General features: G+C 35.1%; 1 pseudogene; it reads right to left on the reverse strand.

Annotated features, from left to right (window-relative positions):
• Positions 1-936: 936 nt before the first annotated feature.
• On the reverse strand, positions 937-26038 carry LOC132155771 (DNA topoisomerase 1-like; annotated as a pseudogene).
• Between the last annotated feature and the right edge of the window lie 229 nt (positions 26039-26267).

The following is a 26267-nucleotide window of genomic DNA, read 5'->3' on the forward strand; positions in this document are numbered from 1 at the left end:
CCAAGTGCCAAACGAACACCATTCCTGTTAAAGTGAATTTGTTGTCGAATTAAAGTTGTTTATTAAAACCTGTGTCATTATCTCTCTTTACTGGTATAGCCAAACTGAGAAGTTTGTAACATCACCATCTTTCACTGTGTCACCTGCTCCTCTCTAGCAGTTGCAAGTAAATTAAACATATCAAAGAAACATATGCTGACATGCAAAATCTCTTGGGTCAAATACGCTCAAGTAAATCACTTTGTTTATATTTGATCAATATTTAAGCTGGGTAAGATGATGATTAACACCTTTTCTATGCAATTTAAAACCATACCACTATCAAAGGTCTACAGCATAATGCGGTACATCAATGGCTTCAGTTAAAATTTGACTTAATCGCTTGAGAAGACTTCCAACCCAAGAAAAATCTATTTTTGAATCTGGAATCCGGGAAGGAAAAAGACTTGCATTGGTATATTATATTGGTCTTAAAACAAATCAGTATAAAAAAAAAAAAGGTCAAACCATGAGCATTTTCCCCCAAAATAATTCATATTTTAAATGAATTATAATTTTCATTAGATTTATAATAAAAATGCATTCGTGAATCATGGAAATATGTTATACAGAATCTAATAAACCTGGATCAGGCCCAGGTGATTTTCATTACTGTATTATTTTTTCCCCACATTATTTTAATCAGAATTACAGTATATTTTGAACACATTTGTGATGATAATGTCACAATGCAAAAATAAAGAATCTTATTGTTCTAAATTAATAACCTTTATTTTCTTTTTTTTTTATTCTCTCCTTTTTTTCCTTCTGATTTTGGGGTGAAATATAACCAAAATATTTTTTGTGTGAGTTTTGTCTCTCAAGAAGCTTTCGTAGTAACAGTAACAGTAAAAAAAAAAACTGACTAGGGATTTTATTACAAAGAAAGACCATTTATTTAACTTTCTTAAAATAACTTGGAACATGTGAATTTGGTTGAAATAAAAACTGAACAATATAAATGGCCAACATTTTTAAAACAGTGCTGCACAATTTAGTTAACAGATTCAATTAAATTTTGCACAAAACATATTGGAAGATAAATCACCTTACGGAACACAAAGTCATGTTCAGTCATGTCGATAACCCAGGCAAACTTATCCTTTAAGGTTTTGTTATACATTTTTTCCAGTGTCACCTCCATGTTCTTACACCTAGAAGCAGAAAATAAAGTAAAGAAACACTGATAATATTCTAATATGAAATAGAACGAGACTGTCTGTGTAGCATGTTGGTGGATTTGAGAGTGACATCATCACCAGGCCACGGTAGTTGAGTTTGGAGGTGCTCAGGGCGATCTGTTTGTTCTCCTCTCTGTATGTAGCCTGAACCTCCATCTTCAGCAGCTGTTCCTCACCTCTACACAGCTTTCTTCTTCTCCACAACCTTGAACTCACATAAAATGTTTTATACATGTGTATATCATATTCATCTACAAAATGACTCTAATAGCTGGAAGAGCAAACAAACGTCCCCTTATTCAGAGGCCTGGAATGAGATTCTGACATAAGCAGCTTGTTTTCTGAGCCTGCTTTAGCTTTTTCTTAGCCAAGTCCAGCTGCTCCTTCCTGCTTTCAATCTTAAAAAAGAAGAGAAGAGAGAAAAAAAATTAATAAGATATTCAGATGCTTTTTTTCATGATATTAAATAAAATTATTTTCTTTCTATTCAGTCTCATACAGGTGCATCCAAAAAATTAGAATATCATGGAAAAGTTTTTTCTTTGTAATTTAATTAAAAAAAGCAAACTTTCTTATATTCTAGATTCATTGCACACAAACTGAAATATTTCAAGAGTTTATTGTTTTAATTCTGATGGTAACGACCTACAGCTTAGAAAAAAAACTCAATGCAATTAATCTAGAATATAAGAAAGTTTGCTTTGTTAAATTAAATAATAATAATAAAAAAATAAAGACCTTTTCCCTGATATTCTTTTATATATATATATATATATATATATATATATATATATATATATATATATATATATATATATATATATATATGCACCGCACCTGTATCTCCAGTGCCTTTGCCTGCAGGTTAGCCATGGATTGTTCAAAGGTCTTTGGCGGCGCCCGCTGGTGGTTACGTTGAATGGCAAATGCACGGTTTGCCTTGTTGTAAGAGAGCAGCTATGGAGTCTAACTTATATATATATATATATATATATATATATATATATATATATATATATATATATATATATATATATATATATATATATATGCCTTGTTGTAAGAGAGCAGCTATGGAGTCTAACTTATATATTTATATATTATATATATATATATATATATATATATATATATATATATAATATATAAATATATAAGTTAGACTATATATATATATATATATATATATATATATATATATATATATAATATATAAATATATAAGTTAGACTCCATAGCTGCTCTCTTACAAAAAGGCAAACCGTGCATTTATATAATATATAAATATATAAGTTAGACTCCATAGCTGCTCTCTTACAACAAGGCAAACCGTGCATTTGCCATTCAACGTAACCACCAGCGGGCGCCAGCGATGTTGTACTTTCTTTTTTTTTTCACAGGTGCTTATATGGATTCCTTATATCATGTGGTTCTTTGGTGTCTTTTTGGCGTTCTTTTATAGTCTTTTTTTGGAAAGACATCTACATGGATCTTGAAAAATGTTTGCAGAAAATACAGATTTTTGAGAATCATCCTTTAATCTTTTGTTTAATTTGCTAAGTTGAGTGAATCGTTACATCCCTAACAATGACTTTAAATTAGCAATAAAAAAATATAAATACATATACAGTAGATATAAGTGCATATATTAAGTATAGATGCTTCAATTTAATATATATATATATATATATATATATATATATATATTATTTTTTCATTAAAATAAATTTCACCTTATAGTAAAGAGAATTGTGCTTAACAGTAATATAAATAGTTTTAAAAAGGCTAAATAAATTTGTAAAGGTAAAAAAATTCAAAAGCACTTTCTTCATGAAAAACTGTAATTTTTTCTTTCTTTTTAATTTGAGGTGAAATCAAGAAGAAAAAAAAAGCCAAAAACATGGTTAAAATGCAAAAAAGTTACAGGACCTTAAACAGGCTTGTCTGTGTAAATTTGTAAATTCCAGGCCAACATGCCCACCACTTACAGTACACACACAAAGTACGTGGCACCTGATGAGCGAGACGCTGCCCCACACTGGGCTGATTTAATTAGAGCTTGTAGCGGATGCAGAAAACAGATTTCCTCTCAGTGGCGATCTGACACCTCCAGCCCAGCATTACACACACATCACATGCACACACACTGCAGCACTCACTCTAGAGAGACTCAGTTAGTTATACTACTCACAGACATTCAGCAGTCTCTCATTATCGCAAACACACAATACAGTAATTAATGAGAATCCCATTCACAGAGAATGAAATGTGTCCATCAAACTGTATCCTAACCAGGCATGATGAGCTAAAAGCAATATCTTCTGTTAGTTTTTTTCTTGATATTTCATGACTATAACAAGCTAAGAGCAACAGGACATTTTGTCAGAAAGTTGAATTAAATGTATATAATGAAATATGACAAAAAAAATTGGTTGCTCTATTTTTTTTTCTATTCTATCGGTTTTCTTTTTATTTATTATATTTTTTAAAAGCCCTTGCTACATGTGCTGCGTTTAAGCTAACTGAGACTTGTTATAGCACTTGTATATCATTGCTCTTTTGTTGATTTTGATTGCTTCCATTGTCCTCATTTGTTAAGTTGCTTTGGATAAAAGCGTATGCTAAATGACTAAATGTAAATGTAATATAATGTATAAAACAGTGAATTCTAACATTATATTTATACTTAAAAAAAATCACCATATTTATACGACCATTATTTCTAGTCCACTAATCTCATTTTTACAAGTAACTTAAAAAAAAAAGTGAATCTCTTTTCAATATAGGGATTTCATGAAGCAACATAAACACATTTAAGACACATAAACACTTTCTAATCTGAGCAATTTTGACTGAATCCAGATGTATCAGCAGTTTATAGTTACGTTGTAGGAAAAACTCAATGTTGCAGCTCAGAAATGTTATTTTCTGATTAGCTACAACTTGAGCAATATATACACTGCAAGTGTGCAAATAAAGTCTAAAACTCTGGACATCGACAGCATGGTAATGGTTATAGAAACTAAATGTAACATAACATAACTGGGAGAATTAAACTAAACTATTTTTATAACTCCAAAACTAACTCAAATAATAATAATAAAAAAGAAAACCTTTAGAATTAAACCTAAAAACTCGCCACAGCAGTATTAGATTGGGCTAAGAAATTAAAAATTTAGAAATTTTATTATAATGAATAAAAAATAAGATATAAATTGAAGAGACAAACTGAAAACAAACTACAAATGAAAACCACACAGAGTAATATTAAAAAACAAGAAAACGAATAACCCTGATGGACAGTCTGCAGTGAGGCTGCTATGAACTATGGACTCAAATACTGACGTGAAACTGTGGCTAAACACGTTGTGTGTTCGCAAAGTAGAGACTATGTTGATTATGTTGCTTACATAAAGTTTGATTGATTGATTGATTCCTTTATTGTCATTGTACAGCGTACAATGAAATTTTATACTTTCCAACGTACACAGCAAGAGTAGTTACAATCATATTGCAAATTGCCAATTATTAAGTAAGGTGCTTAATGTTATTCCACTTAATTGACTGCATGTCAAGAGTGTCTTATAGTAAAAATTTGAGGTTGTAGTTCCAGTTCATGGTTCATTATCCTGATGGCATTGGGATAAAAACTGTTCATGAATCTGGTTGTACGTGTTTTGATTGACCTAAAGCGTTTCCCAGATGGCAACAGTTCAAAAAGCTGATGGGCTGGATGATTCGGGTCCATCACAATGTTGCGTGTTTTCTGCAGGCAGCGGGAGTTAAAAATATATTGGACACACTGACATACTAAGAACACCCATACGTTCCTGTGGATTCAAAGTTGTCAAAATATACAACGTTGTTCGGAACAATCTTGACAGCAATCCATATTGGCATCATATTCAAGCATTTTAGCAAATGTTTCAACATAAATCCATACTGACGCCATGACAGAACATCTGGAAGTTGTACTAGTTGAATGCTGAATGTTCATTTAAAAATTTGACTGATAGAATGGAAAAAGAAAATAGGAGAGAGAAAGAGAAGGGAAAAGACTGGTTGTGGAGTTCTCTCAGCTGTTGCTGCAGGGTTATGGAGGCATTGTATGTCCTAAAACCTTCGCAGTCAATCCTGGCATAAAGGAACTCGGTGTTCAAAGGCAAAAACAACACATTAAAGGTAGTATTCAAACATAAACATGGAGAAATCATCATATTTTACCATTCAGCTTCACTGTTAACCACAAGATGGCAATGTTGCCTTTACTGTATAGAAAATGAATACATACAGTACATAAAAAAGAGAAAGAACAAGAGCAAACCTCCATAGAGCAGTCTTTTTTCTTTTCCCAAAGATATCAGACATTTGTTCCAACTTTAATGGATTTGTGAGTGGAGGAGTATGGGTTGTATGTTCTAGACATAAAGAAAACATATCCATTAAATCTGCCTACATCAACAAGATGTGTCTTAAAAAGGGCTCACAACAAGCTATGCAACCAACAAGCTGTCTGATATGTGCCCATATCACACCCATTTGAAATCTTTTTAACACTAAAACCCTTTCTCGCTTTTCCTTTAAGACCAATGTACTAAAAATCTAAATATTTACTTCAGAAACTGTGTGATCCAGGGGAAGACGATACAAGTACAGTCATACATTCTAATGAAGCTTGATGTTATATCTTCAACCCTCTATGGCATAGTGTTGCTTTCAGGCAACAAACCACTTTTTTAAATAAAAAAATTATATAAATAGATATAATTTATATCGCACGCACACCACCCCCCCCCCCCCCCCCCCCCCCACACACGTTTGTTTTTGTGAAAGTGGGGAAATCCAATAGACGTAATGGTTTTTATACTGTACAAACTGTATATTCTATGGCCCTACACCAACCCTACACCTAACCCTAACCCTCACAGTAAACTTTTTGCATTTTTACTTTCTCAAAAAAACTAATTCTGTATGATTTATAAGCATTTTGAAAAATGGGGGCATGGGATATGTCCTCATAAGTCACCCTCTCCTTGTAATACCTGTATCATACCCATGTCATTATACAGAGTTGTGTCCTGATATGTAACAAAAACACGCCCAGTGGCACACACATGCATTGACACACACACAGTGGCAAACACACAGTGACACACACGCCGCAGTGACACACACACACTCACACAGTGGCACACACAAAGTGACACGCAGTGACACATACACACACATAGTGGCACATACAAAGTTACACACACAAGGTGGCACACACACAGTGACACATACGCAGTAGCACGCACAAAGTGGCACACACACATTGACAAACACACACACACACACACACACACACACACACACACACACACACACACACAGTGACACACACACACACACACACACTCACACACACACACACACACACACACACACACACACAGTGACGCACACAGTGACACACACACACACACACACACACACACACACACACGCGCACACACACACACACACACACACACACACACACACACACACACACACACACACACACACACACAGTGACACAAAAGGAATGACACACACACTTATATACACAAGGACACACAGTCATTTGGATGTTGGTTTACAGTATGCTAATATGTTATATGAGGAACATTTATACAGGAAGTGTTTTAATTATTAGTAATTTGTTTGATTGTTTGATGTTTTTGATTGGTTTGGAATAATTTGTGATCAAGATACTAACTTTTTCTAATGCATATATTGGGGGGTAAAAAATTTTATGATGGATATTATCAGGGATCCCCAAGCTTCCAAAAAATGAGGTGAAATATTATTTTCCCCCCAAAATAAAAAAATTGTGCCATAGAGATACTAAATGAAAATGACACCAGCTGTGTCCTAGCATGTCAACCGCTGCTGATGTTCAGCACACGCACTGCCGTCTGATGATGATACGCGGATGGCAAGATGCATGTTGAACATGTCGGTCTGTTGGACACTGTTCACCAGGGAACACTGTGACATTTGGGCTAGGACACCAAATGACTCAAAGCAGCACAGCTGGTTTTAACCAAACTATACTTTTGGGAACACAACTGCTGCAAAATGTCCCTCAAATGTTAGCTAAACCTGACAAGCTACTCATAAAAATCCTCATAAAAATGACTAAATGTCCCTTTTCAGCTCTACAGTTGTATTATAAGGATACGACTATAATTAGTAGACATGCATATTAGTTTGTATATAATTATAGTTAGCCTTTTTCATTATTTTGGCCTTTTTGCCATAGTATGGATATGAATATGAAGAGAAGAAACAAAACAACAGTGGAAACTGTGGAAACAAGTGGAAACATTTATGGTGTATTTTCTCCCATTTTATTGTGCACGTAAAAAAAGTAAAGAAAAGTAATAGAACATGTAATAGGTGAGTTAATAACCCTATTTTTATCCTCCTATGCAAGCTTTTCTTTATTAAAATATTTTTTTAGATAGCTAGGCAAATGATTGCAACTGGCTGTGTGTAATATATAAAACAACGTGAGCATCATCAGGGCCGGCCCGCGGCATAGGCGGTATAGGCAAATGCTAAGGGCGCCACTCATCCATAGGGGCGCCAGAATGAGTGAACGAGTGAATTTTTTTTTTTTACATATATTTTTTTTTATAATAGGCTACTATTTAAAACCATTAATTCGAAATACTACCAAATAAAGCAAAAAAAAAAAAAAAAAAAATCCGGCTCTTCAATCTTCCCCCGCCCATCGAGTGCTTGAAGTGCGTCAGAAACAGAGCGCGCGCACGATCAGTTGTTGGTAATTTGTTGTGTAGCGTGCCCGACGCCGCATCCAACGTAGACAGCACTGCTTTTGTTAACACACAGCTCGTAGAAACGGGCCTGGCAGCTCGCGCCAGTTCTAGACACCGTCAAAGTTTCCTGATTGTGACGGAAGGCCGAATTTACATGACACATTATAAATGAGCATAGTCTGCGATAGATACAGTGCCAAGAAGAAGAGAAGAGGATAAAGACAGAGGTAAAGAGATGTAGTGAATGAACAATTTATTGCATAGGAGTAAGATACTATAATTTCATGGCAGTTATTTTTACCTTAAACTTAATGTTAGCAGTTGTTCTGAGTTCTGAGTCCCCAGACTGTGATTTTGTACAATCATGTCAGTTTTAAGACGCATTTTTTATTATCACTTTTTTATTAATGTTTTACTCTACAGTTGTGCAGTTTTGGGGGGATACAGTACAGGCCAAAAGTTTGGAAACATTACTATTTTTAATGTTTTTGAAAGAAGTTTCTTCTGCTCATCAAGCCTGCATTTATTTGATCAAAAATACAGAAAAAAATTTAATATTTTGATATATTATTACAATTTAAAATAATTTGTTTTCAATTTATTATACTTTAAATTATCATTTATTTCTGTGATGCAAAGCTGAATTTTCAGCATCATTACTCCATTCTTCAGTGTCACATGTGACATCCGGTCTATCACATGATCCTTTAGAAATCATTCTAATATGATGATTTATTATGAGTGTTGGGAACAGTTCTGCTGTAATGTGTGTGTATATATATATATATATATATATATATATATATATATATATATATATATGCTAAATCATGAACACAATGACAGGGTGAAATGGGCTGTGATGCATGGGGCGCCAGGTAAAATCTTGCCTAGGGCAGCAAATTGGTCAGGGCCGGCCCTGAGCATCATATATGCACACACTTAAAAGCACAGCAGCATGCATTAAGATTTGCAGCACTTTGTGGAAGAGGGACAGAATTACTCTATTGTGTCCTCCCTCATTCACCCCTTCACTCTGCCTTTCGCCGAGTCATTCGGAAGAGCCCAAAGTACAGATTAACGTTCCCTTCCCACAATAGCCCGCCATTACCAACCTGACTTCACTGAAAGGGCACATTTCTATCTCTCTCTTTCTGACACACACAAAAAAGAGTTTTTTTAAATTTTCTGTCAAAATCCGTCTCTCTGTCCTTCAGTGAGGGCAGAATTTTTCAGCTGCAAAAATTAAGACTGAAATATATATATATATATATATATATATATATATATATATATATATATATATATATATTTAAAAAAAAACAGGCTGAAAAAACCCCCACCAATCTTTAGAGCAAGCTCTTGTGATGCAAGTCTCTCGAGAATCATATCCCTCAGAATGAAAAATCTATGACTGTCTTGCTGCCGTTTCAGAACATTACACTCACATTGAGTCGATCAAAGAGGTCGTCTCCTTCTTGCTTGTTTTCCACAAAAAGCTTGAGGTTTTTGAAAACCTGAAACAGAAAACACATGTTAGATAGTTTATCATATGCACAGAACAGAGGTCTAGAGGAAAGGAAAGAGATAGGGAGAGGCACTCTCAATTATATTTGACATTTCGCAGAAGTCCTGTTTCTCTCCACTCCTGTTAAATAAACCAGCTAAAATATGCATGGAACCAATTAATGGTAGCAGATGTTGGTGCTTTTAAATCAGTCTCATTTGAATAACAATCTATCCTTGAGCCAAATGCATGAAGAAGAAAGTAAACAGACCACTCGCCAAGCAATGACAGTATTTATATTTCTGGAACATTTTCCCGCAATTTAACACCGTCGTATGGTAGTAATGATTGATTCATATGCTGACCTTCCTGTCTAATAAGCCCATTAGAGGGGAGATCAAAATTAACATGATCATACATTCAAAACTTACCCTAATAAAGCAGGTCCAAATTGATTTTTTTAATTACAAATTATATTATCAGCATAATAGTTTGAGTGAAAAGTTAAAATGGGACATTAATGTGAATTCTACTTTGCCTTAGTATTTGTTTGCATTAATGACAGCAGCACTTGAGCTGCATGAAATCTACAGGTTTGTGTAAAACCAGATAATCATGTTCTCCAGCATAATTTGAGATGATCTGAAAGAGCAAATTGCACTTCAACTGAAGTAAAACTGATCAGTTACCTGATCAATCTCACAAATTTCATTATTCAATTAGTGAGTTAAAAATAGTGCAGAATCTTAACTATTTATTTATCTATTTATTATTATTTCATTTCTACATTACATTTACATTTAGCAAAAGTTTTTTTTTTAAAGACTTACAAATGATGACAATGGAAGCAATCAAAATCAACAAAAGAGCAATGATATACAAGGGCTATAATAAGTCTCAGTTAGCTAAAACACAGCACACTTAGCAAGGGCTTTTAAATAATATAATAAATAAAAAGAAAACAGATAGAATAGAAAAAGAATACAGCAAGCTAGTGATAGAGGTCTTTTTTTCTTTTTTCTTTTTCTAAAATTTGGTTTTAAATGCCACATTTCCAATGTAGCCTCAGACACCTGGACATGTAGTTTCAGATTGGTTATTTTACTAAAAACAGAAAAAGAATAAAAGCAACTAAAAGGAACTAAAACCAAAGATCAGCTCCAGATCATGTCGCACAAAGTTCCAAAGGCATTAATTGTTATTAATTATGCTTATAATGGGGTGATGAGGAAGTGGGGGTTGGTTTTCACCATCCCTGCAATTACATCTAACATTTCCGCAAAATCTGCCTGTTGCCAAATAAACTTGCAAGATATTTAGAAACTAATTAATTTTTACTTGATGAACTTCTTTCAAATGTTCTCATTTACATTTTGAAACCTATGCAAGTGAACAAATTCTAGCAGCCGAGCGCAAATAAAGGTAAAAAATAAATAAATAAATAATAATAATAATTTAGATGTGGATTTCAAATAGTCAATGGACGTTTGAAACTTGAAACTAAAATATGTAAGCCAGCACAACCTGTCTTTTTAAAAATGTTCTTACCCTTTTGTTCACAGGGACCTTGTTGTAGTAGCATATGCAATCTTTACCCAGGAAGTCGAACTGTACTACACACTTTTGCCTGTCCAGTGTGTCATGTAAAGTGATGTGCTCCACACGTAGTGAGCAACAACCCACGGTGTCTGCCATCTCGGCCTCTTCCTTCTCATTACCTGCTCTCAGAGCCAGCTGAAGAGTTTAACACAAACATACAGTACACCTGCCTCAAACAGACATGACACTACATCTCCAGAACGTCTTAGAGCGAATGCTTATCTGTTTGTGAACTTCTGGATATGACAGTAGACTAGCTGCAGTATGGTACTGTAGAATGTAATAAGAACCGACTCATAAAACCTTTGATATTGGATGTGAACTTTGAGGCAGGCAGTATTTCCACACAGAACAGTGTAGAGTGTGTGTGCATTTTCAATTGTGAGATTAGAAGTCGCAATCATAAAAACAGTCACAATTACGAGAAAGTTGCAATTGAAAAAATTGCTAAAATGAGAAATTGTCTCAACTGATAGATATGAATTCATAGTGAAATTTAGAAAAATAGTTGCAAGACAAGTATGATAAAGTTGTAATTGTGACAAAAATTGTCTTTTTTTTTAAATTTATTTAAACAGTTATGAGAAAGTAACATTGTGGCAAATAAAGTTACTGCTATGTGAAACAGTTGCAACTATTTGTTTTTGCAAAATATGTTGCATAAGTCAATAGTCAACTGACCCTTCGCAAAGACCCACCTTGCTTAGTTACTGCTGCTACGTCCAAGAAGCCATGGCGTTCTCAGGCCAACCCTCATTTTCTCACACAGTGAAAAATAGAGGAAAGAGGACACTGACAAAACAGAACAGGTAACTTATGGTATGAAACAAAGTTTTCAAATTTGGTCATTTTTTAAGAATTAAATATTGTTTTGTGGCTCTTTAAATTGTTGTGACGCTGAAGCTTGTAGTTCAAGCTGCAAGTGAACCCATCACCTCTTCCTCTTTACTAGTTATAGCACAAAATAAGCATTATTGAACATCTTGTTTCAATCGTGGAAAGACATCAATACATCAATGTCGGACAAAATGGCAGATTCTGCGTTATGATTGGTCAGATCGTTTGTCAATCAAACTCCCACCTATGGGTCAGATGGGTCAATGAAAGCAGCCTTGAATACTTCACACTTATTGAATACATGGGATACTATTTATGAATCAACATTATATTATTGTCTAGCTTCATTAAATAACTTAAATTATCCGTAAGATGAGAAACTGAACTTTGATCTTTTGAATAAAAGATTTCATTTTCAACTGTCAGATCTTCAGTCCATTAATTGAAATTAAGATGCAAAAATATCTTGTTCTAAAATCCTTGGATTTTGCAACTCAACTTCAGTTACCAAAATAATTAATATGCAGTGCAAAAGACCTCCATTAACAAAGTTAGCCACAAGGGAAAAATCTATAATATAACCTCCTATGAACACTATGAGTGGTTGTCACAGTTTAAACAAATGCCCAAGAAATAAAGTCATCATGACTGAAAGCCCTCTGATGTAGTGCAAGTACACAAATTATGTCTATGCAGGTTGTGTGGCCTGACCTTGTCAATAAAGTAGAGGGCTATGGCTCTCTGTCGTGTGCTCATCTGTTTGGACTTCAGGTCCTCCTGGTACTGGGCTCGGATGGCATCCACACAAGTCTTCAGTCTGCAAGCCACCTCATACTTTTCCAAATCCTTCTCACCCTACAGGAAACAAAAAAAAGTCAAAAAGAAAAACCAAATGATCTGACAAAGGGCAGCTCGGCCTGACACACCACGAGTGATAGGTCTTAAAGTACCATCTTATTGCAAAGGAACAGATTGAATTCTGAGGTGACAAAGAGATTTTTCATAAGAGATAAAAAAAAGCTTTTAAACGCCATGAAATGGTTTGACTAATACATTTTTTTGCCAGCCTTACCTGTGCAATTTAATTTTTCTAATGAAACACGAAGTTGGGGCAGAAAATATCAAAAAGCCTATACAGTATATTAGCTAAAGGCACATCACTAGCATAAAGATGACTTCAAATTAACAGACATGAACTAAAAGCCACAAAACTCATACTGATTTCATGGAATCCTTGAACTAAAAGCCACAAAACTCATACTGATTTCATGGAATCCTTAAGAATGAAAATAAATTCTATAATAAAAAAAATCACAAAAACACAAATCCAAAAAAGGAAAAAAGAAAGAAAACCAATATCATTAATGACCTTTGTATGAAAACACATTTTTAAAAAATCCTTATTGCACATTACAATCTGAATCCAGCCACTAACACTTAATTTGTACAAATAAAAATGTACTTTCTTGGCAAAACAACAGCATAGTGACCAATATAGTCTAACTTAACCTTCAATAATTCAGCACATATAAAGCAACAGGAAACAGACAAATGTAAGGACTCAGGAAAGAAAAGCAAAGTGATGCGGTGGTTCGGAGAGGGTGTTGTGAATCTGTCCTTCTTCAGTTATTATCTCTAGGTTTCTTGAGAGGTGTCCCTCACTCCATTTGGATGAAAAGGATTGCTTTGCTTCCTTATTAAATTAGTGAGAGGAAGTGAGAGGAACGAGGCTGAAGATGAGATGCTGAGCTGAAACTACACGAGCGTGAATCGGCAGAACGCGACAATACACGTCTGCTCTGTTTGACTGTTCTAGACCCAGTGCTAAAATGTGACATCAAATCACATCTATTATGAACAAGGTGACAGAGTCGGACAGTCATGAGGTGAAGAGGACGTGAAGATGAGTTTGAAATGAAGGGATGTATAGGCAGAGAGAGAAGGGAGAGGACAACAAGTACATTTTAATCAAGTGAAAATAAGGTACTCACTAAATATTACTCTTATGTTGCCAGACTTCTGACTAACTGCGTGAAGTTGAGTCAAGATTGCAGCTTATACTGACCAAGAACCTTTAACGTTATAAAGAAAAAGATATAAAACGACCAATCTGAATTTATCTAGGTAGAGTATACTGCAGTACATTTTTCTAGAGCAACCCCCCCCAATAATAAGAATAGGCTTGATTGTGTTTATGGGGTGCAGCATTGTCTATATTGCTTGTAGAGAGAAACATTACTTGGTATAGCATATGCATGTTTTTTCAAAAGAGCTCTTGAGGGAAAGTAGTGGCATACAACATTCTATGAAACATATCTGTGATGTGCTTTTGTTAGGCCTTGAATTTATGAGTGATACATCAATGATCCCACTTCTGAACCTATATTATGCCTCGAAAAAACTATGTTGACAGTGGACTCCTCACTTGCTGCAGTTGATGTCAGGCTGAATCCTCTTCTTTAGCATTCCATGTTTAGGATGGTCCTCGGAAAAGCCCTGCAGGTTCTATCTTAAAGTTCCCAATGCATTCACTATGGTGGTCCAACACACAGTATCCATACTCCTCAACAATTTTTGATTGGCCTCTTTGTTAAACTAGACAACATTTATCAATTTGGAGGAACATCAAAAGAGCATTGGTCAATTTAAAGACTGTAACTTTGATTTATACCGTATTTAAAACATTCAGATGTTATGAAGGACACCTACCAACTTCTCCTCTTTGTTTAGGTTCTTCCTGGCTTCCACCTTCTGTTTATGCATAGCATGGAGTTCTCTAAAATCACACTTGTTCAGATCCATTATTAGCTGTCTCTCCTCCAAAGGCATCTCCTATTCAGAAGAGCTAGCAAACCCAAGACTTTCCAAATGAAGTTTGAGCTAGGATAACTTAAGACGTCTGTGAATTTGGATCTCTGTGGTGTTACAGATGTTAAATTAGCATTATTTATGTACTATTTTATTATTATTTTAAAATAATTATTAACATTTATTAATGAATTTTAACAGCAGTTTACATTGTATTAATTTAGTTGTGTCTGCCATTTCTATGTTAGTTTTTGTTTCAAATATTTTTGATGGTTTTAATCTATTTTTATTACAATTTTACTACATCTAGTAATTTAACTTATTTTAGTTTTTTTTTAATCTAATATTAATATTTTATTATTTAAGCTTTATTCTAAGTACTGAAAAATGCAACTTAACTTATAACAAAATACAACAAACTTATATACAGTATATGCTAGTTAAAATATTATGCACATATTTAAAAGAAAAAAAAAGTGATGAGGATCAGTCCAGACGCTGCTCTACAGTGGCTGTTCTGAGCAGCAACTTTCCTTATTGATTTAATTTTCTTTTCAAATTAGATGGCAGCAGAACTTAAACCACCAACTGTTATTTTGGCATAAAAGTTCTAAATCTATATTAACGGTTTACCAGGCACTGGAACTAGAAATCTTGGCATTTGGTTTCTCAGAGGACCTCAGAGTTAAAAAAAAAACAAAAAACAAAAACAACAACCCTGGCAGATAATTTGTAAAAGAAAATTGTCCTGAGGTTGGGTGAGAAAAACAGATTTGGAGAGGGTTAAAATCAATATCAAAAGCTGTGAAACACAAATTTAACTTGGCTCCTCAGGGAAAACTAGTCCCATCCAAACTTTAAAGATAGTAGCTGCTGCTCGAATCATATGTCTACCAGACATCTGATAAGCATGAGGGCGCTTCTTTGTATCCATACAGGGTGATAGACCAAGCACAAATTGCTTGAACTGAGTGAATTTTGGCTGACCTTGGGTAACCGTACAGTATCTGTGTGAGGATCAGAAAAACCCATAAACACTTGAATTGCACATACAGTATCAAGAATTGTTGCAAAGGAAGAATATGTGAGAAAAAAACTGATGAGAGAAAATGAAAAAGAGTGCTGTTTAGGCAAAGAAACTATCCATTTTCAAATCATCCAAATTATCCCAAAGCTTCTGTTAGTAAAGGCTCTGAATCATAACACTGAGAGAGGAATCTATGATGAACAATATGTGATGTTTTATTAACAATTTTTGGGAGGAGCAAGAGCAGATAATTAACACGGCCAATTCATCATCAGTAATAACATCCATCTATCCAATCAGCGCAAGAGAGAACCCCTTTAAATAATCAAAGCAGGCCTACCTTCATTATGTCTTGACTTTTCTCAGGGGTCAAGAATGTGAGAGATTACAGCAGGTTTTTGAGTTAGCCATGCATTCAAGTTGATTCCAATTGGCAGTCCTGTCATGAATTGCAACTCTGTGAAGGAAACCATACATTTTTCTTGAGACTGGGTAAAAGATTCAGCTCTTTGAAACTGCTTGAGACATTTGTTGCACATAGCGACTATTCTGAATGGTCAATTTATCAAACAATAGTGTCTGATCATAAATTTTTTACGAACATTTCAATTGTTTTTTGCAATAATTATGCCATATTTGACCATTATACCTATTCTGAATTGGAACACTGAAAAGCCCCCCCAAGTCTGCCACATTTGGCTTATATTCAAATATTATATTTTAATTTGTATTTATCTGTCAGATGCTTTTACCCGCAACGCAATTTAGCATTCAAAGTATACATTTCATCAGATCCGGCTTTTCTTGGGAATCAAACCCCTGACCTTGGCATTGCCAGTGCCATGCTATACTGTGTAAGCTAATAATAAATTGACAAATAATTAATGCTAATTAATCCTACAGCATTTTAATGTATTCAATAATTTACTCATCTTCCATGATAATGTCTTTGAATTATCTACTTCTTGTAGCTTTTCTCAGCCAATATTCAAAATGTCACCAATTAAATCATATTTTATGTACATTGGTTAAACTTGTAACTATTGACAGCCCTACATCAAATTTAATGTCTTCAATTTCATGCTTTTTTAGCAGCTGTCTACATCTCAGTGACTAAAAAAGCTTGTCTTCTGCCTAAAAAAAGCGACTAAAAAAAGTGACTAAAAAAGCTTGTCTTCTGACATACAGTAACAACAAGTATATCCTAAATCAGAAGACACTAAAGATCATCCAAACAGCTCTAGAGGACCGAGATCCCCTCACCTGTGATGATCACAGCTTCCCCATGGGGCACAGGAAAGGAGAAAGAGGAGGATGACAAGCGAAAAACGAGAGGAGAGAAAAGAAAGTAGGGGATGGAGGGGTCACAGAGGACTGCCATATGCATTTCTCTTTTGTCGGCTTATGATTTATTCTTGCACTTTTGCGGTGCTAAATGTCACACTAACACTGATTCACTGTAATCTTTCCTCCTGGGGCTGGTGAAGAGAACATGTTCCATGGGACCTCACACAAGCAATTTCCTCTGACCTGCCCCCCTCCATCTCCCCATTCTGTCACACACATACACATGCTCGACCATTAATGGCACCCCTGGGCCATTAGCCAGGGAGCAGAGCCCAGCGCAGAGGGGAGGATAAGAGTAAAATAAGAGGGAAAGTGAGAGAAGGGCCAAAAAAATGGCACATGAACAGGCTCTCAATCATCACAGACCCACAAATCAATTACAACGCATAAGAGCACAGCATGATCCATGACTCTATAGCGTTGAATAAATCAGATTTACTAAATGGCACAACAAACTGGCAATCGAGAAATGTCTCACTGTATTTAAAGGTAAAAGGTCATTTCTGTGAAAACAAATGGGGAAAAAAGTAGCCCATTCATCAGTTAACTTTTAAACTGTTGCCGTGGTTAGAATTTTTCTTCCAGTGGGTTAAAGATTTGATATATTGCATAAATTGTTATAAACTGTGCTTGATATTGATAAGTTTTGTTAGGGACTGGCATTGGTAGGGAGCCTTTAAGGTTCTTGTGAGTTCTGTTATGATTACTACTATATAGGGAAGCTGAAATTGTGTATAACACATAACAGTGACTGTAAATATTTAGGTGCAGGAGTGGTATTTTGAAGTTTTAAATTTGAAATAGGGTCATTAAGTTAGTTTTGGGCTAGTTATGTTTTTCGTATATATGGCAACCCTCAAGTGATCTTGCCCATGTAAAACTCACTACCAGACTGCTAAAATGTTTAGGGTTAAAAGGGAATTAATATATGGCTGCTAAGACATTCAGAGTGTTTCTAGTGTGTTGCTTGATAGCATGATCTGAGTAGTACCGTCTTGTAGTACCGTGGGTCCCTCCTTTAATTTAAGTTTCTGCGATTTTTTTTTGAAAATGTAAGTCTACTTAAAAAAATTTTTACAGTACAAAGAGATTTGAGACATAAGTCTAATTCAGCATTAGTAATACCTTGCAGAACAGACTTCCCAAACTCTGGTTGGGCTAGGGATGCACAATATACAGGCACCATAACAGTTATATGCTTTTTTTTATATATTTTAACATTTAAATTACATAACCTTTTCTAGCACCAACTTAAAAGGACTAGATTATGCAATATTATGCTAGATGCTACATTATGGTAAAGATGTAACACTTTAAAATGATCAAATTATTCAAACTCTCTACTCTAAAGTTTTACGTTTTTATGGACTATGCGACCAGCGGTAAACCATACTGGATGCGTGATCTTCAGGCCCTCAGACGGCACTGCATCACATACAGGAATGCTACTGTAATGGAAATCACAACATGAACTCAGGAATACTTCCAGAAAACATTGTTGGTGAACACAATCCACCGTGCCATTCGCCGTTGCCGGCTAAAACTCTATAGGTCAAAAAAGAAGCCATATCTAAACATGATCCAGAAGTGCAGGCGTTTTCTCGGGGCCAAGGCTCATTTAAAATGGACTGTGGCAAAGTGGAAAATGGTTCTGTGGTCAGACGAATCAAAATTTGAAGTTCTTTTTGGAAAACTGGGATGCCATGTCATCCGGACTAAAGAGGACAAGGATAACCCAAGCTGTTATCAGCGCTAGGTTCAGAAGCCTGCATCTCTGATGGTATGGGGATGCATGAGTGCGTGTGGCATGGGAGTTTACACATCTGGTAAGGCACCATCAATGCTGAAAGGTATATCCAAGTTCTAGAACAACATATGCTCCCATCCAGACGTCGTCTCTTTCAGGGAAGACCTTGCATTTTCCAACATGACAATGCCAGACCACATACTGCATCAATTACAACATCATGGCTGCGTAGAAGAAGGATCCGGGTACTGAAATGGCCAAACTGCAGTCCAGATCTTTCAACTATAGAAAACATTTGGTGCATCATAAAGAGGAAGAGGCGACAAAGAAGATCTAAGACAGCTGAGCAACTAGAAGCCTGTATTAGACAAGAATGGGACAACATTCCTAAACTTGAGCAACTTGTCTCCTCCGTCCCAGACGTTTGCAAACTGTTTTAAAAAGAAGAGGGGATGCCACACAGTGGTTTTTCCCTTAAAATTATACATTTTCTCAGTTTAAACATTTGATATGTCATCTATGTTGTATTCTGAATAAAATATAGACATTTGAAACTTCCACATCATTGCATTCTGTTTTTATTCACAACTTGTACAGTGTCCCAACTTTTTTGGAATCGGGTTTGTATTTAACTGGATAGTTCATTCAAAAATAACAATTCTATCATATATATATATATATATATATATATATATATATATATACATACATACAGTACAGACCAAAAGTTTGGACACACCTTCTCATTCAAAGAGTTTTCTTTATTTTCATGACTATGAAAATTGTAAATTCACACTGAGGGAATCAAAACTATGAATTAACACATGTGGAATTATATATGGAATTATATACATAAAAAAAAAAGTGTGAAACAACTGAAAATATGTCATATTCTAGGTTCTTCAAAGTAGCCACCTTTTGCTTTGATTACTGCTTTGCACACTCTTGGCATTCTCTTGATGAGCTTCAAGAGGTAGTCACCTGAAATGGTCTTCCAACAGTCTTGAAGGATTCCCCCGAGAGATGCTTAGCACTTGTTGGCCCTTTTGCCTTCTGTCTGCGATCCAGCTCACCCCTAAACCATCTCGATTGGGTTCAGGTCCGGTGACTGTGGAGGCCAGGTCATCTGGCGCAGTACCCCATCACTCTCCTTCTTGGTCAAATAGCCCTTGATGCCTTCAGTGTGACTCTACAATTTTCATAGTCATGAAAATAAAGCAAACTCTATGAATGAGAAGGTGTGTCCAAACTTTTGGTCTGTACTTTTTTTTACAAAATATATATTTAAAAATATATTTTAATGAATGCTTGTTTTCATACAGTCTTGGTGACCACAGACATTCAATGTATGGACAAAATCAATACTATATAGTAGGGGATTAACTGTAAGTAAAATGAGTAGTATGTCCAAATTCATAGTATTAAAAATAAAAATAAAATAAAAAAGTTGGTCGACTTGCTACTTCCACCGAGATTCTGAATTCAATGGACAGTTTCCTATCTCATGAGGTCACGGAAAGGTATTACAAATAGCAGTGAAACAAGGCAACTAATGCTGGAAGGTCATGTGATAGAAACAACATGTCAGATGCAGTATGTCCAAATACTTTATTCATCCTCATACTGTACATAATAATGTTGTGATGACAAAATTCACTAGCATTTACAAAATATATATATCAGACATTTATTGGTTACTTGTCAACATAACTAGGAAAAAAAAATATCTGTCTTGGCTAGAATTTAAATTGTTGCTTCCCTAGTTGAAGCCATCACTAAGAAAAAGCAATCAATGATGAATTATATACTTGCATTTGTACTTATCCTAAAAACAGTTTTGTATCTAGTTATGAGTTAAGCTGCTCTCTGATTACGTCCTGTGGCGCCCAGTTCTGGCGGGTCTCTAATGTGCAGTAATTACCAAATGCTAAGAAGCACATAAACATGCCTTCCCCCTTCCAGCACACTTTTCTTTGACCTTGTTTTTCTAATTGCTGTCTACACTGCACAGTCAACGAATGTGGGCACAACTGTGGGCAGCCATATATTGAAACACAAGAAATTAATTCTCCACTGAGCCCTCAATGGTATTCTGAAGTTTAGTCTTCATTAATAAGTACTAAATTGGTCAAACGGTCATGGCACATCTAAATTAACATTTTTAAACGTGTTTGCTGCAACCTCTACTCTGCATATCACCCTGGAGAAAAAACAGCGAGCAACAAACAGGTTGACACAAAAACACACTTTTCTATAATAAAAAGAGCTGGTGTCTCATCACTTGGATTCCTCTCTCGCTCATTCTCGAGATTGACAGTCAGGCACGGGGCGGGGACTGTGCTCAGTGAAGCGAGCACGGGCTTCCGTGTTATAATAAAACAGTTAAATTGGATTTGTTCATATGCGGGAAGCGAGTTGTCTGGATTAGCATATCAATGCCTTTACACAAATCGTATTTTCAAGAGCATTGAGCACTAAGCAGCACGGAATTAATTCTGCATGATATGCCCCGAGGCCTTCTGGGATGCTGTAAGCTTCATAACAGTTTCGTACTCATAACCTGACACCCATCCCTCCTAGAGCCTCCACAAACATGTAACTGTAAAACTATGGTTAAAGATTGAGATGGGCTTACAAGTGTTGGAGAGGTTTACTTTCCTCCAGTCCATAAAGAAGTTTGTGTGGAAGACATCTTTTGTGGTGTATTCGTGATCCAGCTTCTGAGCAACAATAGAGCCACTTCCTTAGTTGGTAGGCTGAGCTTCACTGGCTTTCCTACAACAAAACAGAACATATTTACTTTCTCTAATGACGAATAAAGCATCCAGCTAACAACCAGCTACGTGTGGGTTGGGTCAAAGAACGTACCATTAATTAAGTATGTTATATAAACATGCAGTAGATGATTTGATGATCATCTAATGTTAATATATTGACATTGATATTTAAAATCAACGTGAAATGAAAATGCACCCTTATTTTTAACTAATTGTCTGTGCGTACACTGTAAAACATTTCGCGTTGGTTAAACTTATAAACGAAAGTTCACCTGCTGCCTTAAAAATGTGAGTTAACTCAACTTACAGATACTCTTTGTTTCAACTCAAGAAGTTAAGTTTTACAATTTATTAAACTAATGTTCAATTGTTGTTTCAACTTGATGCTCTGAGTTAAAACAACTTACTATGTTAAATTATCAGTTCAAGAAAACTCAAATCAGCTCATAATAAATAGACTTGTAACTGGTTTGCTCAAAAATGTAAAAAATGTATTGAAATAAATTCAAGTAATGTTGAACAAACTTTAACATTGGTTTGAGAATACAAATTCTTGTAAGAAAACCGGTTTTAAAAAGCCATTTAAGAACACAAGTGCTTAAACATCCATTTCATCAAAACATCAAAGTTTCTCTAATAATATACAGTACAGTACTAGAAGAAAGGTAGATGAGTGGTATAAAAGAGGTATAGAAAATGTAAATGAGGGGGAAAGAAAAAGGCATGAATTGGGGAAAAATGAGGAGTGGCAGGCCGTGTGTAATGATACAAAATAACGGCTCATCAATCACTTTTAAGATTGTAAGTGTTCTCTATATAAACAAGTACATGTAGCTTTTTGACCTTTGAATGATTAGCACAATACATGGTCATTGACTGTGTTGAACAATACTCATGTAGTAAACTCTCACTAAAAGCAATAAGAACACGCATGTAAAATTGGTCTATTTCCAAAAAAATGCTCAAAGGTTTTTCCTTATAGTAAACACTTTACCAACATTCAGCATTTGAGATTCCAGATAAAGCAAAAAAAAAAAAAAAAAAACTTTAATATTTTGTTATATTTGTACATGATATTATTGATGACATGTTTAGGCACGCTATATAGTAAAGTACAGATTGACTGACAGTCAAAAAAGCATTTTAGCATAAATTATTACTGATTCTGGGATAAAATAATAATAACAAATATAGTAATCAAAACCTGATTTACTTATTCCCTACACATACTGCTCTACAATGAATTCACTATCACCAGTACATTAACAAGATTTAAATATTTTCTTACATCACACATCTTGATTATCTCAGAAGTCTCCTCTGAAAAGAAGCGTAGAAGGCCAAGAAGTTCCAATTTGTGTCCTACATAAAATAATCAAAAACAAGACTGAGTGACTCCAATATACATATATTAGAACACTTAGATTAGTGCAAACTGATCAAATTGAGTTCATTTTTATTCATACCTCCTTATCAAGGCACTGTAAAACTGCTAATGCTCAAGCTCCTGCTTGATGTTACATCTGCTTTTGTTGAGACCAAGGCATCTAGTCCATCCAAGAATGACTGCAGATGATCAGTGGTGACTACTCTATTGAACTCTATGCTTATCTGAAACAAGACACAAGACAGGAGGAAAAATGGAGCCAAAGAGACTAGTAGTGGGTAGCATGTACAGATGAAAAATAATCACATATGTAAATCACATGCCATCTTATAACGTAAATGATTAAAGAGGTCATATATAGAGGTCATGACACAAGTAATAAAATCAAGAATAAAGAATGTTTTAAAAATGTGCAAGTTCACAATTACCTTATTGTAAAATGAACGTCCTTCACACAGCTTCTTGAAAACTTTATAGGGTGACACTTTATATCTTGAGGTGACAATAACTTTGAAGAGGAATCAACAGCTGTAATGGTGCAGAAAAGCAGTAGCATATCAGTAGAAGAAATATAGACTAAGCATATGAAATTGTACAAAAAGAATTGCATGGTCTGCATTAAATATGTTGTGTGACTGCATTAGGCCTGCAAGGAGCTAAAAGAAAATTCACTCTTTCGATCATGTCGAGAAAAAAAAACATCACATATCTCCTTCGTAAGCTGAATGATCTGAGATTTCATTCATGTCGAAAGCACTAATTGCATGCAAGTAATTAGTGTACACTATTCCTAAATATGAGTATTCTAATGACTAAAGGTTTGTTTCTGAAAATTACGTAGATAAACATTAGTTCATCTATTTATTAGCTTATTTCCTCCTAAGACAAAAGAACATAAAGCATAAGAGTCAAAAATACATAAACAAGGTATTGTTTGCAGAGATCTACTACAGAAGATTGTTGAAGGATTTTATAACCATCTTAAAATGCGTCATCATCAGACTCATGTTCCCACAGGACACAACAGCACACACAGCAAAATAGGACTACTGTATAAATGCATCACGGAGAATCTTGGCCTTGGCCTATAAACTGCATTTATAGCTTACCATTCAGAGAGTCAGAGAGTTACAAAATCCATATACTTCTCCCTCTGGTTTATTCTACCAAGATTAATGGCTTGGGCCTTTCAAAATGCACTTATAGTTTAAGAAACACCTCTCTACGGTAAATGGCAGAGTGGATATTAATAGAGGAAGCTGACCTTAAAGTTTAGCAAAGAGATTAAAGACTCTTCCTGTGCTCTATGGAGCACGCCTGACACCAGCAGAGGAACAGGTCAACCTTGAGGTGAGCTGCGTGCCCAAACAGAGAAAATTAAAGGGAACAGCACTGACCAATGAACGAATTAATGTGATGCATCAGTAACACAGACACAACTAGATCTTTATAATGTCTTAATATGTACCGTTATAATAAAACTTGACATCATCTGGATTGATACTTGGAAGGGAAATACTGCCCTTTGTGTTCTAGAAACTTCCATTTTATTCCATCCTCATACTTCTCTTCTTCCTACATGTGAATTAGGCTTGCCGTGATAGACAGTGCTGATGGTGATACTGTTGTTAAGCTCCAACACCAGTTATGTCACTTGTGCACCGCGGCACCGACCCCCACCGTCATTTTGATTATTTATAGAAATTGATTTGATTATTTATTTATAGAAATAAAAATAATTTAGTTAAGTAAAAGAACAGACACTAAAGTTAAAAATGTAACAGGGCTGCTCAATGCAGCGTGCTGAACAACAGTCGCATCACAGATCAGATTTTATTCATACAGTGAGGAGAGTGAGGTAAGAGTGAGGTGAGACAGAACAGAGAGGTAATGCAAAAGCATCTGTTTGGCAGTATTTTGAAAAGCCTGTTGACTTTTCATATTCATCTAAGGTGATTTTGGAAGCTTTTTTAAACATTTGTTTCTTATTTAATTGGTTCCACAGTGTTGACTGATTTTACATTATTTAAACTTTAATTTATTTATTTTATTTGACATCAAGGTGTATGCCATGCCTCCAAGCTTTCTTATATGTTTTGCTAATAAAATTTCTACTTTTCTTATTTACAGTTTTGTATAGCTATTTAAACTTTAGTAAGTTATTTTTTATTTTATATTATATTATAGCAAGGTGTATTTGTATTTTTTTGCATTGGTTGTATTTGGTAATTAAAGTTCTATTTTATATAAAGGCTAAAGTGAGTTTGGCGTTGTATTTTGTTGTTGCATTTAAGAAATTGACACCGGATTCCCACTAATTCGAAAGTGAAAGTAAAATGCGCACGGCGCTTTTAAGCATTTTAAAAGTGAATGAAAGCGAGGGAAAGAGGGAAAATTCAGATGAACTAAAAATGAACAATTGCTTTACACCGAATTGCCGCTATTTGAAAGGGAATGTAAAATGCCCACGCCACTTTTAAGGGCTATTAAAAAGCAAAGGAAAGCAAGTAAAAGAAGGAACCCCCTCTCCCCCACAGTGACACCGGTATTATCGGTGTTGTCACACGTCGATTAACCGGTGGGAAAATTTCCGCACCATCACAACCCTACTGTGAAAGAGTCAAGAAAAGTAGAAAATAGACTAACAAAACCTCCGGGCTAAAAGGTGTCTCTCTTCTGTACAGACATGCAGATGCATGCAGAGAGCCTAACATCTCCATCTCTTCCTCTTCTTTATCTTGAAAGCCCTGGCTGCCTCGATCTCTTCCTTGTTTTTTTATTCTTCTTAGTGGAGACGGAACTCCCTCCTTCCTCTTTTACCACATTTGAAAGGGAAAAGGGGGTACCTTTTTTGCAGATTTTGTGAATAGTGTCTGCATTTTGCAGGAGTTGCAATTCTTTATCCCCAAAAAGCGACCAATTTAAAACAAGCAATGCTGGACTCACAGTCACCTGAGGAGGAGTGAGACTTTCCATATTTCAATATGTTTCTCTCTATGTGCTAGTAACCTCCAGTATACTGAAAATAAGATTTAAAATAGCTGCTTACTTTCAAATAAAACTGTAATACAGCATTGTTGCTCTGAGTACATAGCAAAAAAAACTTTTAAAGACTCAGAGTTATATTATTATTATTCATATATACTATTATTATAATTTTAATAGTTTTATATATTGCTTATATAATATTTTCCTATATTATTCA

The sequence above is a fragment of the Carassius carassius genome, chromosome 13 (assembly GCF_963082965.1).
Source record: "Carassius carassius chromosome 13, fCarCar2.1, whole genome shotgun sequence".
NCBI lineage: Eukaryota > Metazoa > Chordata > Actinopteri > Cypriniformes > Cyprinidae > Carassius > Carassius carassius.